This window comes from Phoenix dactylifera, chromosome 4, assembly GCF_009389715.1.
Source record: "Phoenix dactylifera cultivar Barhee BC4 chromosome 4, palm_55x_up_171113_PBpolish2nd_filt_p, whole genome shotgun sequence".
In the NCBI taxonomy this organism is placed as follows: domain Eukaryota; kingdom Viridiplantae; phylum Streptophyta; class Magnoliopsida; order Arecales; family Arecaceae; genus Phoenix; species Phoenix dactylifera.
This window is the reverse complement of record NC_052395.1, coordinates 25829317-25845737: the sequence shown is the minus strand read 5'-3', so window position 1 is coordinate 25845737 and position 16421 is coordinate 25829317. Positions and strand designations below refer to the sequence as shown.

Below are 16421 nucleotides of genomic sequence, written 5' to 3'. Positions count from 1 at the left end.
AATTTTGATCCAATCAAACCCAACCTGACCTGATTGTTAACTAGGTCTAATTTGGGTCTTCCGACCTATTACCCGAACCTAGAATACCTCTTAACCCACAGTGGCGGCGCCGGCACGGGTGGGGGGGGGGGTGTTAAGCACTTAAGCCTATTGGCGCTTAGAGGTGAGAAGAGAAAATAATTTGGGCTTCCAACTTTGTTTAACAAAGAGGTATTTGATTCAATGAGATGCTATTATTAAGGCATAGGAAACTCAGTCAAGCTTAGGGAATAGTGATTTAGAAGGCCTTATTGGTAAAGTTGATGTTTAGATGGCTTGATGGTGATGTTGATTTTGGTATGTTAATTACCTTTTTTCTTAGTAAAGCCTTATAATATGCAAACGGAGGTTTATTTTCAATAAGGTTTATTTTAAGTGATCCTCAAGATACACCATTGTGTTACTTTCCAAGCTCCTTATTGAAAAAATATGGAAGATGGAGGTGATGCATGTAGCTCCTGATATAATCATGAGTTCGGAGGACTTTAGTCGGTATTGAGGCACATAATTTCTGGAAACCTATTTCATGGACTCCTCAACATTTTTCCAAAAAAAAAAATCTTAAAATTATATAAACCAGACAGCATTCTAGCTGAACGTGCTAGAATAGGGAGTCTAGATAAATTTGGTGCAAGCCTAATGTGAAAGTCTAATAATTTTAAAACAAAACATTTTAGGAGCTATACTACAGAATATTTGGCAAGGTTCCGGCCTTTTTTTCTTGTTAATGCATGGACTTATGATTAAATGAAAAGTATGAATTAAAATTTGTAACTCATTGCCATATGTATGATCCGGATTTGATTCGGACCCCAAATTTTTGGGTCGGGTCGACGCCGCTCTTGATCCGATCCTACTCGACCTATTTGCACCCCTATGTGAAAGAGAGGCTCACCGGCGGATGCAGCAGATACAACGTCGTCCCTTGAATTCCTGAAGTTGGGGACCAATCTTGTGCTATAATTGGGGTGTGCCGCATAGAAGTCATCTATTGCCATTGAGATGCAGCTCCGACTAATGTTCCCAAGCCATGAGCCCATATCCAAAATGATGCCTACATCAACAGTGGTTAATGAGTTAGAAGTGCTGCCATAAGCGAAGGCCCCCCATTCTAGTCCATGGCCTAGTGACAAAAGGATGAAGGAAAGATGGATATAGCTCTTCATCATATGCTTCAGAGCTTAAAGAGGAGCTGGGAACTAATGCAGGTTTATGAGGTTATAGTAGCAGTTCCCCTGGCATTTAAACCAAGCCCCAAAGTTTCCCTCCAATGCCAGCCCTACTGGTCAACCATTGATTCCAAGAAAATAACAGCATCCGGGATTCCTGAATGATCTCAGAGTTTCATATGATCAAATGGTTTACTTTGAAGATTGAACAAATGTGCGAAGGCAAGGGTTTCAAGAAAAGAACTAAGACTAGAGGGTCCAATCTAGACATCAACACGCTTAGAAGAAGACTCAAGGAACAATCTGTCCTTGGTGTCATTGGACCATCACAACATACCAACTCTCCCTTTCTAGTCATAATCCAAAAGTCCTGGGAAATTGCAAGCTTGGATCATCTACTACTACTTCTGGGATTCACAGAAACACACGCGGCGGCGGCGGCGGGGTGGTTGGATTCCAGAATTTAGCGGTCATGAATTGCTGTTCGAAGATACCGCCTTGAGAAGAACTTGCACTGGTGCTTGACATTTTCCAAGGTGGCAATAAGTAATAAGTAATTAAATTAGAAACAAGAAGTGATCTTTAATTCAAGGTGAGCCGTTTGAATATGAAGGTCAACACCATTTTCTTTTAAGTAATAAGGGTCAAGCACCCCAGATTCCATGCAGCTTCCATGATAAATTCCTTCAAATGTAGCTTGGAGGCTTTCTTGGAAGACATTCTCCCAAGCTTGTCGAGCCGCAAGGAATTTATCAAGCTATCATTCTTCACAGCGTGTGGTCCGTAAGGTGAATCAGGTAATCCCGAAGAAAAAAAGATTATTTGGAGCACTAAAGTTAAAGATGATTACTATCATCAAAGATTAAGATCAAGAATGATGCGAACACAAAATCTTCCAAAAAAAAAAGATAATCGAAGGTATTTTAGGGATTAAATTAAGAAGAAAAAAAAATCCTAACATTGGCCACTTGGTTTATGCTCTCCAATCTGTACATAACCCTCAGTAGTTGGGAGTTATAAGTGGGTTTAAAAAAATATAAAAAGAGAAGGGTTATATGGTAAAGAAATTCAAGATAAGAGTTGAGGAAAAGAACTTTTCGTTTTTATTTAATTTTACATTCATCATGTTTACAGATTTATATAAGTATAGCGTATTTGAAATTCAAATTTGAATGAATTTGAAATTCAAATTTACAGCTGTTATGACAGTTAAGAATTCTTTTTCCGGAGAGTCCAAATTTGACAGCTATTGTGATGACTAAGAATTTCTCTTCTGGTGAGTCCAAATTTGAATGAATTTGAAATTCAAATTTGAATGAATTTGAAATTCAAATTTGAATGAATTTGAAATTCAAATTTACAGCTGTTGTGACAGCTATGAATTTCTATGATTGCACTTCTCCTTTACTTGCACAGAAGACTCGGACTCTTCTGGTGAGTCTGTTCCAACATACGGAAAAATCATGGGCACCGTAAAAGAAGGGTTTGAGTATGGCTCATGACACGACACGAGATAGATCTTTCAAAGAACAAAGCTTTTTTTGAATAAGCCAATTCATTTGGGACATGCAGATCCATTCTTTTTCCTATTCAAAGGTCAGCCATTTGTCTCAGTGTTTTCATGTCGAGAATTTTTTGCAGTTTAGATAAATAACTATGTAGACTAAGGAATTTTTGAACCCATCCACCTCTATGAATTTTAAAGGTGTGATTAACCTCATCTTTTCTACAATAGACTAGATGATGCTTATGACTAAGAAATGTTAAAAAATGTCCCTTGCAAGATTTGTATTTGTTGGCGCTCTTACTGTTCGAACGTATTACAAACCCGCTAACGGAGACCCATCCGAGTGCGGTAGAGGAGAGTGGAGACAAACCAGATAGCAAGGGTTGGGGCGCGTGGGCATGATAATAGCATCCGATCAATTGAAAGATAGTCGAATATGAAGGATAAAAAATAGCGTAGATCTAGGTGCCATAATCTTAAGGGACTTTCACCATCATTACACCATCGTTCGAAGGATAAGGGGTGTAATTCTACGCATGGTAGAAGGATGTAGTATTGAACTATGGTGGAGGTATAACTTTGGGCTACGATAAAAATTTGAGTCATGCCTACTCTTAAGATAAATTATAGAGTAAAATTAAGATAAGATAAAGATGCATTGGATTAATTGTTGAAGGAACCCACTATGAAATATGATTTCTACTTATTATACTAACATATAGTAATTGTACACTAACAGTTTCTCTTACGTCTCACCTCCACTATTGATAGCTCTAGTAACTAATGCTAGTTATTCTTCACAATGCACGTTCGCCAGCACAATTACCCTGCATCAGTCACACCGATAATTATTTTCGTTTTGGCCTAAGATACAATTATGTATTTGATATAACTTCTGAGATTGCTTGAGTCACCTCGGTCTATTTTTATGTATTACGGTTCATCACAGCTAAGTTCTAGGTTTTCGGCCTCAGCCTGCATTTGACCGAACATTTCTTCTTCAATCTATACCTTCTCACTCAATAAAATTTAGCATGGTCAAACTCTCCCCAGTCCAACAAGGGCCATATGATTCTCACCCATTCTGGTTTTATCACACCTCATCCACGTGGTGCTTGCTCTGATCGTCAGCTATCTTGTAGATATAGAGCGTAAACAATACCCTCCACATCTCGCTGGCTGATGATCAAGAGGCTAACAAAATATTCGTCATCACCTTCTTGATACTTGCAGAGTAGAAATCCTGCAAGTATTATTTTGATTTGCTAACCAAGTACTACTATTGTACCAAGGCATTACTTCCACCATCTGTAATTTGCTCTATCTCTTCCAATTCTTTTGAGCCCTCTACTTTTGCCTTATATCTTCCTCCATGAAATACTTTCATATACTGAAACGATCTGCACGTTGTTCAAAGGATCTTTCATATCCATGAAAATCCAAGCATGATCATCCATATTAGTGGGAATTTTAATTTATCTTCAGACAAATTATGCCTCTCTTTTATAAATAGGTAATATTCATCCTTCTCTCCGGTGCTCATCCTTATTCCTCCTAAATGGGAATACCATTACAAATTAGAGCCCCATTACAAACAGCTAGCATTGCGGAATTGATAGGAAAAAAAACCGCGTGTCAAATAAAATAAGCCTCGACACATTGAGTAAACACAGAAAACAACACCATGCTGGTCGCAAAATTACATACATATGTAGAATTGTGCTCGGCCTAGAATCAGATGCTACATTTGCACTACCCAGATCTGACCATCAAATCATCACCAAGTGAGATCAGTTACGTCTGATTTTCTTGTCATTCGATCAGCGCCATAGAATGCCAATGGATCATGTACCCCCAATTCTGATACACGCCTACCTGAATTCCGAGCCACCCAAGGCCATATGTCCATGACCACAAGCTAGAGGCTGGCTTTAGACCCGGCCTAACTACATGAAATCCGGAGCCGAACCAGAGGGCACGTTCCACCTAGGGTCAGAACCGGAACTCACCCGGTTCGTATCGGACCGTTCGGTAGTAGCCGAGGATCGCCGCCTTTACCCCAGCGTTGCTAAAAAGGCGCCGATTAGAGCGGTCGACGGAGGCCGGCGGCGACGGCAGCGAGAATATTGGCTACAGGACAGCCACGAAGATGCGAACTCGGCAGCGATGAAACTCTAACTAGGTGAATCTCCATCAAATTCTGGATCTCTCTCTCGATTTCTTGATCGTATCAGTGGTGATATTTTTGGCATAAAATCGATCGAGGCCTGATAATTTTTGGATTTTAACTAAACTAATCGATCTAGGGAAGCTCCTCGGCTCGTTAAGGTTCTGAAAGAGATGTTGGATGGATTTGATTCCATGAGGAGCAAGGTGGAAACCCCCACCCAAAATGTTTTGCCTGAACTCACCCTCTCCGTCTTTATGCTCTTAAAAGAAAAAAAAAAGAAAAGACTTATTTAATATACAAGTGAAATAATTCTAACAAACAAATATCTTTCTTGGGTTTTTTGTTAGCAAAAAGAAATTCTTGGTAAGTTTTTTACTTTTTTGTTTTTCTCTTCTTTAACCTGGATTTATTCGGAGGTTTCTTGAAACAAAGTTTTTAAGGATTCGTGGTATAGAAATCTATAGTGTTATGTTGTCTTTCCTGGGTTTCTACCTGCAAAAGAAACTGTTGGTGAATTTTGCGCTTCCATCCTTTTTTTTTAGGTTTTGTCCTGAGTTTTTGAAAGAAAATTTGAGGATTACTGATAGAGAAATCTATAATGTCATGGTAGGATAGTAAGATAAGCATCAGAGAGTATCGATATATCAAAACTAAAGACAATATAACAAAAATTTATAATAGTTTGAAATTTTTTCCATATTGAATTATTCTTGATTTTTAGTTGATTTTCCAAATAAACAGATACTTTGTTCTACATTGTTTGCTCCTTAGGTGAGGCAAAAACAATTCCTAACAGTAGATGGGATGACCGGATGAGCTACCTAGTGGCAAAGCATCTTTTGCTTCTGAGCTACTGTCAGTCCATTGTTTTCTTCAAAAGGCAAAAGGGTTGTCAATTGAGGGCCATCATGTTGTCTGGAGCCTTCTCGACAACAGATTGTTTCTTGAAAAGGTCTCTGTCTTTTTTCCACTTTCCTTGATTTATGTTTACTTTTCAACTGATTGTTGATCATCTTATATTCTTAAAAAAAAATGTAATATTATTCATCCAATACATAAGAAGCTTGAATACCAAGATTGAAAGCTCATCCGGGTTGCTGGGAATGTTGCATCTGAGAAAACAGTAAGCATTGATGAGACAGAGAAAGATGAGACGCAAGAGGAGGAGGACCTGTTGAAGTATCCCCAAATCCTGATATGCTTGTTAGCAAGTTAACACAGGCTGCCCAGGTTTTCATGACTGTATTCATCTTTTCCTCCTCCAAAACTTGTAATTTCGATTCGTTATATGGTGGTCTGGTTTGTTGTTTGAAGTCCAATGCTCATATATGGTCAATCCTACTTCTTGCTGTGTCATCTGGAGTTTTTTTTTTTGGGTCATACCAGTTCATTGCCATGTTTGCTCCATCTCTTTGTCATACCAGTTCATTGCCACGTTACCATGCTAGACGGCACACCAGGGAAGTAATCAGCAGATTTGTTGAAGTTTGGAAGGAAGATTGAAAAATGGAGACATTAGATAGATTGATAAGGTTGGGAATCTTGTAATAGTTAATATGTCCAGATATTTTAAATTGCCTGGCTATGATTTGATACTCCAGTGAAACTCTTAGTTTTAATTGGTTATCATGTCTTCTCAATTTTTTTTTCAGAATTTTCCTAGTTAAAGTTTCCTCTACTTTGCTTGAATGCTTTGAGCTTTCAGATTCTTTTAGATGCTTGCAGAAGCATGTGTGTTCGTCTTGTGCCTTCTGCTTGTTTCCAGTCAAGTATATTCTTTTTCTTTCTTTCTGAATTATCGAACTACTTAATTGAAACATGACTATGATGGGAAAGCATTGTCTAGGTCTTTAGATATCTTAATCCTTTATGTTTGGAGTTGAATCTGAGTTATGTGAATGAGGGAACGGAATCTATACATGTTTGCAGTACAGTGAGGATAGATTCCTAAAACTGTGTTATGCTGCACTTTAGGTTCATGGAGGTGTCTAACGTCCCCCAAGGTTTGCCCATACAAGCATGGATGAGGATAAGAAAACAAAACAGGAGAAGCAGGCTTTGAGAAGGGAAAAAGAACTGTTTTGACAGGCAAAACAAAGTGCTTATTGCTAAAGAACAGATGGATGATTTCAAGATAGATCATAGGAGGTAAATTTTTGGTTAAGGTTCATATTGATAATCCGACTGAATGGTGGACTTATTAATCATCTGCTGCAATTTTTCTATAGGTGAAAGAAATCGTAGGAGCTGACAGCAGAGAGCTTACGAGGTACAAAGCAAAGTGAGGGGTGCGCATGAGACAGGAAGAAGAGCCTTTTACTCATGCACCAGTTACAAAACTGGACAAAAAGATAGAAAAGCACATGAGGAAGTCGAAAAATAGGTATGTAGAATCATTGTTGTCTTCTTTAAAGCAGATAAAGAGTCTTTATGTTTAATTTATAAAGACACCTGAGTTATGCTTGCTAGATGCTATGTTAGAACTTCTCTATACTCATAAAGAGGACTTCATGTTTCCGGACCTTTGTAACAGTATATTCGATATGCAAATCTAGAGAGAAAGTAGTGAGGCAGCTATAACTTGAAAGTTGGCAGTGAAAAATAATAGCAGAAAACACTTTGTAAGACATGTTCTGGAAACAATAAATGTCTTAGAAATCATAGAAAGAAAAAAAATCGAGGAAGTAAGAACTTACCAAGGAAAATGATGTAACGAACTGTTTCAACAAGTAACAAAATATATGAACTACAAAATTTTAAAAGGTTAATGCCCTCTCAACATCACACACGAAATACTTGAACTACACAAAGTTGGCTTGATTTCCCAATCTTTCAATTCCAAAAATAACTTTAATCAGAATACTCCATTAAATATTTAACATATTATTATGATAACCCTGATTAGATTTTTCTCTTAGAAGGCGTAAAACATGATAGACTTCTATACAAGAATAGATTCTAGCATTTTTGAAGTTTGAGAATAAAGGACGGAGTAAAGACAATACGTAGAAATAGGTGAGAAAATATGATTTAGCGAGAAAGAAGGAATTCAAAAACTTCTATGAAAGATATCTTGGTGTATCTGGACTCTTAGGAACTTTCAAGGGAAGAGAGAAAGACGGAGAGAGTTCTGAACCACAAGATGAAGGTGAGATGTAATGCATTCGAAAAAAAGTTAAGTATGAGTTAATTATTTTCTTATCGTTTTACAATTTGGACTTTAGTTAATTATCCCAAACCTAAAATATTGAGCAGCAACATGCAGCTGCACGTGCATCATAACTAGTGACAACCATAGGAGGATAAGGAAGGGGAATAACAGAATAGTGATCAATGTACACCTAACCCAGAAATAGGAGATAGATGAGTAGTCACAAAAATGGAAAAATAAAATTATGGTACTCTTCAGTTTTCAATAGATTGCATTGGAAGACAATGCGGTTCTTCATTTCTATGCCCTTTTCTTTTTGCCTATTCTTGCTGTGTCGATAACTCCTCTGTATATATTGCAAAAGAGCTATGTCCAGCACACTTGATGGACCTTTGTGCCAATGCTAAGAATTTGATGGAAGGACTGAGGAAGCCTTTTAGAGTACCGTTTACAGACCAATAGGGCCAACAATTATAATACCTCTCTTGAACAAAACATGTGCATTGCATGTGGAGAATAGTTGTGCATTAACAATGAGAAGGGGAAGGAAAAGAATCCAAAACCTTATTATTTTTTAATATCTCATTCTTTTTATGTTTCTAATTGTTGGTTTAAGAAATAATACAAAATCAGAGGGAAGCTAAAGTGATAAAGTTCATACCTTGACTTACACAAAATGGAAAATGCTTTGCCAAAATAAAGTTCTCATGACTCCTACGTAGGCATGTATTCTCAGCGTGCTTATCACTATTGTTTTCATTTTCTTAAACTTATCCTGCATGCTAAGAAAGTTCAATACTAGGAGCATGGAAAATAATTGATAACCATGCACTAAACTATCAAATCAAATATGAAAGTCTGCAATGAATTTCCAATGATCTAGGTTCATCCACATTTCATATTGAACTTGAGGTTATGTTCCTCATGGTGAAGTTTCATTTAACTGCTCAGAGAGCATAACCGTAATAAGGGCTAGACAATCTACTCAATATAATGTCTAACTTTTTTCTTCTTTTCATCATTACAAATAGATTATGTTGCCATAATCTTGACCATCTTGATTTCTATAATGATAACTTGAAATTTATGTAGTGCTGCATTTGTGGTTCTGTAACAGATTACTTGGCTCGATGAATGGATTCTGTGACAATTAGAACATTACCTCTAAAAGAGAAGGAAGACAACAACACTACTAGCTTCATGAATGCTAGTAGGGGAGGGAAAAATTTAAGAAGCACAAGGTAGATTGAGTTCAAGAGAAAATTTATATCTTAAATCACTGTTCTTTTCCTAAGGTTGCATGTTTTTACGTTGTCTTCTTTTTTTTCTCCCATGTTTAAATGTGTTTCTCTAGGTTACTGAAACATATATTATTAAATTCACCTTGACAGTTCTAAACAAGCTGATCAATGATTTTATTTTACCTGCAATTGTGTGTATGCTCTTTTGTTTTACTTAATTCTGAGTTACTATATTTATGAAGGAATAGTTACTGTTGCTGGTGGTCCAAACCGAGAACGATTGGCACAGCGGTGTGAACGGGGTTCCGTTCGGGTTGCCTTGGTTGGTGTTGATTGCGCTCCACTTTCCACCGGAAAACCTGCAAGCAAGCCTCGCACCACCACTGGGGTAGTGGGGGCCCTCCGACGATCAAGTCAGAGGAGATTGGAGGAGAAGGAAAGATAATAGTAGCAAGTAGGAGAATGCTCTGGAAGTTCTTGCTTACCCTCCCCCTTCTCCCCCCAGCCGCATATATACCAGGCTGGGGGGCCCTTTTGGGGGGTTGGTCATCGTGTAGCACGATGGAGCTGCCACTGACATGGCCGTTACAGGGCGTCGTGGGGCAGCGCTGGGTACGGCCATGACAGGGCGTAGTGGAGCTCCGCTTTGTACGGCTGTTACAGGGGATCGTGGAGCAGCGCCGGATACGACCGTTGCAGGGAGTAGTGGAGCAGAGGGCCGCGGCGTGCCTCTGGGAAATAGCCTGTCGTTGTCGAGAGATGTCCGACTCGGGGTCGGGCTGCGGAGACGAAGATGTCCGACTCGGGGTCGGATTGCTGGATCAAGGGGCAGCCGACTCGGGGTCGGGCTGCGGAGCCGAAGATGTCCGACTCGGGGTCGGATTGCTGGATCAAGGGGCAGCCGACTCGGGGTCGGGCTGCGGAGCTGAAGATGTCCGACTCGGGGTCGGATTGCTGGATCAAGGGGCTGCCGTAGTCTTCCTGGGCGCGCGTGCCGGTCACGTGGGGCATGGTGGCTAAGTTCCCCCGTAACAGTAGCCCCCCACTTCCGAGCCTGAAACCAGAAGGGGAACGGGTGAAGGGAGTGATGCTTCGAGATTGCCGCCATCCCTCGGAGAGGCGCGCGCGCTTCGAGCTCCCCGCCTTCTTTATGGCGTACGGCGGTTGTTGCTGACCTGGCAGTCTGAGGATTTCGGCGGACATCCCTCCTTAATGGCGTCGATTCGCCTTTGGGGCGCGAGCGACCCTTCGGCAGCCAGACGTCCTCTGGCGTCACCGAGGCGTCACCCACCTTTCCGCCTATTTAACCGGGGGCCCTCCTCCGTCCGCCTTTCTCTTTACAGACATCTTCGAGTTTCTCCTTTGCGCTGCCGCCATTGCCGTCGGACTGTTCGCTTGCTCCTCCTTTGACGCTCTCGGAGCCGTTCTTCCTTTTCTTCCGGTGAGTTGCCCCATTCTTCAATTTAAGGCTCTCCATACTTTCTCCTTTTGTATTTGGGTACTCCAGTCGTTCCGGTCCTTTCCCCCTTCTTGACCCCGTCCTGACCGTAGATTCACTGGCCATTAGGGATGGGCGAAGTGAGAGCAGACCGCATTAAGACGGAGCTGGTCGCTGAAGACCTAGATAGGTTCGTGGCTCGATACCACCTTCCCGAGGCCTGCAATGTTACGCTCCCGGGGCCTGAGGAGAGGATGTCCCATCCTCCTCCAGGGAAGGTCGCCATCAATGAGGGCATTCTTCAGGCTGGGTTTCGCTTTCCCCCCTCGGACTTAGTTGTGCAGGTGCTTCGGAGTTTAAGAGTGGCGCCGACGCAACTGGTGCCGAACTCATGGCGCGCCCTGACGGCCTTCCAGGTTCTCTGCCGCATGCACGAGGTTCCCGCCACCCTGAATGTCTTTTGGAAATGCTACGGCCTGAGCGGCCACCCCCAGGACAAAGGGTGGTGGTGCTTTGCGGCGCGGCGAGGGTGCGGCCTCGTCAAGGAGGCTCCTTCCTCCATTCACGGCTGGAAGGAGCGTTTCTTTTTCATTGACGTAGATCCCTCTTGGGGAATCAGGGCAACCTGGGAGACGCCGATGAAGTCCCCGATTGGCCTATCGAGGTTGTCGAGGGAGGAATCCGATGGCGTCGCCGTCTTGAAGGGGTTGGTTGCCGAGGGCCGGCTCCCCTCGGTGGCTTGCCTTATTTCCGAGGATACCTTGGTGAACGTTGGTCTGAGCTCGGTCCCCACTGACCGTGAGCCCGCCACCATTTCTTTTTTAGCTCTTTTCTCCTCTTTCGTCTCGTTCTTTCCTTCAGTTTCTCAACCTCCGACCACCTCGTCCTTTTTGCAGAGATCGACGACGTCATGCGGTCGGACAAGGCAACGGCTGTTGGTAGGACGTCCCTACTGGAAGCAGTCCGGAGGAAGAAACGAGCTCCTCCGAGCGGGGCCCCACCGGCGAAGAAGTCCCGCCGGCAGGCGACTCCGACGCCGACAGACGGGTCCGGACCCACCGATCAGGGGGACGCTGCGGGCGCGGACCGGGAGTTGACGCTGTATCAGCCCTTCGATGCCGAGACTACCGTTTCTCCGGAGGCATCACCCGGGCGCGGCCGAGATGGACGGGTCGGACGTGATCGGTCCCCAGCCCAGCCTTTGACTCGGTCGGCTCCGGATGATACGAGGAGGGACGCGCCGAGGCCCCGGCCGAGCGGGACCCTGTCAATTCCAGGGGCGGTCTCCGCCCCCAGCATGGTCAGCATGACTCTTCCCCAAGCGATGGGTAAGGGTAAGGCTGCGGAACCACCGTCCGACTCCGGGGAGAAGTCGGGGTCGGCCTTCACTTTCGCCGGCGCCCGAAGCCTCATCGAGACGGTACTGCTGGAGAAGGACCGCAGGCAGGTCCGGGAGATGAGGGTCCCTGACGTTGGGGCTGCCAGCTGCGTCTGTCTCATGTCGGTGAGTGTTCTTTTGGTCGCTTTCATCATTTATAGGCTCTGTTGATCCCCGCCTGACGCCCTCGTTTTTCCTATCTCTTAGCTCGCCCAGTACATGATCCGCCTGGAGGAGTGCTACGAGGAACAGGCGAGGCTTCTGGCGAGGGCCGAGAGCCAACTGAAGGCAGTAGAGGAGGGAGGTCAGGCTGCGGCGGGGAGGACGACCAGGGACCTCGAGATGAGGCTCCAGGTGGCCGAAGAGCGGGCACTCGGCTTCGTCACCCTCGAGAAGCAACTGTTGGAGGCTCAGGAGCAACTCAAGGTTGCCTCGGGTCTCGAGGGCGAGATCAAGAAGGCGGAGGAGCGGGCCGAGAAGCAGTCCCGGAAGGCTGCCGACTACCGGGAGAGGTGGGAGAAGGCCCAGCGGTCAGCCGACAACGCCCGCAACCGAACCCGGTCTCTTGAAGCCAAGCTGGGCGAATTGGAGTCGGCCTTGGAGAAGTCCCGCGCGAGCGACCAGGAGCTTCAGTCGCGCCTGGAGGAGGCTGAGGCTGCTCGCATTGCTGCCGAGGCGAAGCACAAGGAGGCTCAGGCTGATCTGCTGAGGATCTCCTCCAAGGCGGACGACCGGATTGTGGCGAAGGTCTTGGAGGCGAAGGCTCAGATTATGGAGCGGGCAGAGGCGGCACTGGCCGAGAAGAGTGCGGAGATCGGGCGTCAGGCGGTACAGGCTTATCGTCAGTCCGCCGAGTTCACCCGTGATATATCGGAGGCGGTACAGGCCTATCGTCAGTCTGACGAGTTCGTCCGTGACATGTCGGACGCGGGGTCCGACTCCTTTGTCTTAGGCTTCGAGGAAGGCCTGGCAAGGGTGACGGCTAAGTACCCCGAAATTGACCTGAGTGGGATCTCCCTTCTCGACTCCCCTCCGGCGCCATTGCCTGCTGCTTCTCCAACCGTCTCCCTACCCCCTGCGGACGTGGCCGGCGTTCCCGACCCGGGGGTTCCTCCAAGCTGACCTTCTGTATTTTCGTTCTTTTCTTTGTGTGTTGGCGTTTTGCCAAGTTGTATGGGTCTCGGCCCTGAAACAATGAAAGTTAATGCAAATAGAGTTTCTTCATTTCACTTTCGTCCTTCTTCTTTTTAACTCTTGGTAGCGTCTCGCTGACTCCCGACTCTTGAAATTCATCCGAGGGTTAGGCCTCAGGAACTTCTTCCGACGCTAAGCCAGGCATCCGAGGGTTAGGCCTCAGGAACTTCTTCCGGCGCTAAGCCAAGCATCCGAGGGTTAGGCCTCAGGAACTTCTTCCGGCGCTAAGCCAGGCATCCGAGGGTTAGGCCTCAGGAACTTCTTCCGGCGCTAAGCCAGGCATCCGAGGGTTAGGCCTCAGGGAATTCTTCCGGCGCTAAGCCAGGCATCCGAGGGTTAGGCCTCAGGAAATTCTTCCGGCGCTAAGCCAGGCATCCGAGGGTTAGGCCTCAGGAAATTCTTCCGGCGCTAAGCCAGGCATCCGAGGGTTAGGCCTCAGGAAATTCTTCCGGCGCTAAACCAGGCACCCGAGGGTTAGGCCTCAGGAAATTCTTCCGGCGCTAAGCCAGGCATCCGAGGGTTAGGCCTCAGGAAATTCCGCTCGTTAGTCGGCCAAGGCTGGCGCAAGCCGAGGCGACCGGTCGGGGCTTCAGGCTAGTCTGCTCCCGGGATGATCATCGGGTTAGCCTGGCATCCGAGGGCCGAGCCTCGGGAGATTCCGCTCGTTGGTCAGCCAAGGCTGGCGCAAGCCGAGGCGACCGGTCGGGGCTTCAGGCTAGTCTGCTCCCGGGATGATCATCGGGTTAGCCTGGCATCCGAGGGCCGAGCCTCGGGAAATTCCGCTCGTTGGTCGGTCAAGGCTGGCGCAAGCCGAGGCGACCGGTCGGGGCTTCAGGCTAGTCTGCTCCCGGGATGATCATCGGGTTAGCCTGGCATCCGAGGGCCGAGCCTCGGGAAATTCCGCTCGTTGGTCGGCCAAGGCTGGCGCAAGCCAAGGCGACCGGTCGGGGCTTCAGGCTAGTCTGCTCCCGGGATGATCATCGGGTTAGCCTGGCATCCGAGGGCCGAGCCTCGGGAAATTCCGCTCGTTGGTCGGCCAAGGCTGGCGCAAGCCGAGGCGACCGGTCGGGGCTTCAGGCTAGTCTGCTCCCGGGATGATCATCGGGTTAGCCTGGCATCCGAGGGCCGAGCCTCGGGAGATTCCGCTCGTTGGTCGGCCAAGGCTGGCGCAAGCCGAGGCGACCGGTCGGGGCTTCAGGCTAGTCTGCTCCCGGGATGATCATCGGGTTAGCCTGGCATCTGAGGGTTGTCAGGCCTCAGGAAATTCCGCTCGTTGGTCGGCCAAGGCTGGCGCAAGCCGAGGCGACCGGTCGGGGCTTCAGGCTAGTCTGCTCCCGGGATGATCATCGGGTTAGCCTGGCATCCGAGGGCCGTGCCTCGGGAGATTCCGCTCGTTGGTCGGCCAAGGCTAGCGCAAGCCGAGGCGACCGGTCGGGGCTTCAGGCTAGTCTGCTCCCGGGATGATCATCGGGTTAGCCTGGCATCCGAGGGCCGAGCCTCGGAAAATTCCGCTCGTTGGTCGGCCAAGGCTGGCGCAAGCCGAGGCGACCGGTCGGGGCTTCAGGCTAGTCTGCTCCCGGGATGATCATCGGGTTAGCCTGGCATCCGAGGGCCGAGCCTCGGGAAATTCCGCTCGTTGGTCGGCCAAGGCTGGCGCAAGCCGAGGCGACCGGTCGGGGCTTCAGGCTAGTCTGCTCCCGGGATGATCATCGGGTTAGCCTGGCATCCGAGGGCCGAGCCTCGGGAAATTCCGCTCGCTGGTCGTGCGCCTGTCGCTTGCCGCCCGACGGAATTTCTCCATGGCCAGCTGCGATCGTGTTTCTCCTCCTCTCCAAGCGTCGCCTGGGGAACACCAGATGGGCATTAAATGCTAATTAAGAGGTTACCTGGGAAATCGGATCGCCAGTTGCTGCTTGCGAGGAGTGTCAGTTAAGCGGCCGCGATACGCGCGTTCTTCGAGGCGGATGCGGCCTGGGGCGCGAGCGGAGATACGTGGACCTAGGGGTACAGGCCACCCGGAGTGTCCTGCACAAAGAATGCGATTAAGGAGAATGACGCTTAGGAAATCGCGGGAAGATACGCCTCGAGAGCCGGATCGGCTCCGGATTCAATGCGCCCGCATTTATTGGAGCCACCCGCATCGGAACGACCGGGGGGCCGCAGTTTGGCTATAAATATAGGTGCAGGTGCGATGAAGCCTGCCAAGCCGGAGCTGTTCAGGTTGCCATGGATCGTGGGCCTCCTCTCCGGCGCATGGTTGAGAGACCCCTACCGAAGGAACGGGAGACGCGCCCTTCGCGACTTCCGCCAACTAGCCGTTTCATCTGGGATCAACAAGGAGGTTCTCCCCGGCGGAACTCCGCTCTAGGCGTTTCATCCGGGATCACGTCTCCCCTCCTTGAAGTTCGGCCTCCCGATTGAGCTCCGCACCAGGCGCTTGATCCGGGACCGCGCCTCCATATGCTCTTCTCCCATGTATTCCTTCTCTCCCCTAACACTGGGGAGGACCGGAATATCCCTTGGAGGTGGCGTTCCCCTGGAGGCAGCGGGAGCTTCGTCTGCGGCGGCTCCTCGTCTTTTTCGTGAGGCGTGGATGGCGCCTCTGGGTAGGAGCAGTGTGGACTTCTCCTTCGTCCAGTTCTTCTTCATCCGCGCCGGCTCTTCGTCTTCTTCGTGAGACGCCGATGGCGCCTCCGGTTGGAAGCACCCACTTCCGGCGGGATTGCAGCCGCTTCGGATGGAGGTTTCGGGATCCCAGATCTTCAGCTCCTCGGAGTCTCCACCTCTTCTTTACTTTCTTTACGCCCTAATTCCCCTCTGGGAATTCCTTGTAATCACACGAGCACGCCATTGTAACCAGAAATTATTGAAATGAAAAGTGTTATACATTTTTGAACTGTCTTTCTGGCATTGTCGTTCTACTGGTAATACATCCGCAGGTTAGCGGAATTCCAGCTCCTTGGAATTTCTCGACCATCTAGGGCCTCCAACTGGTAGGAGCCAGGTCGGTTTACCCAGCGAACCCTATACGGGCCTTCCCAATTTGGCGCTAGCTTCCCACCTTCCGCAGGTTGAGATGCTTTAGCTCGCCTTAGCACCAGATCTCCGATTCTGAAAAGCTTCGGTCGGACCTT

The 16421-nt window shown here is 47.1% G+C and overlaps 1 pseudogene; it reads left to right on the top strand.

Annotated features, from left to right (window-relative positions):
* Nucleotides 1-5007: 5007 nt before the first annotated feature.
* LOC103723492 lies at nt 5008-7323 on the top strand (annotated as a pseudogene).
* Nucleotides 7324-16421: the final 9098 nt, after the last annotated feature.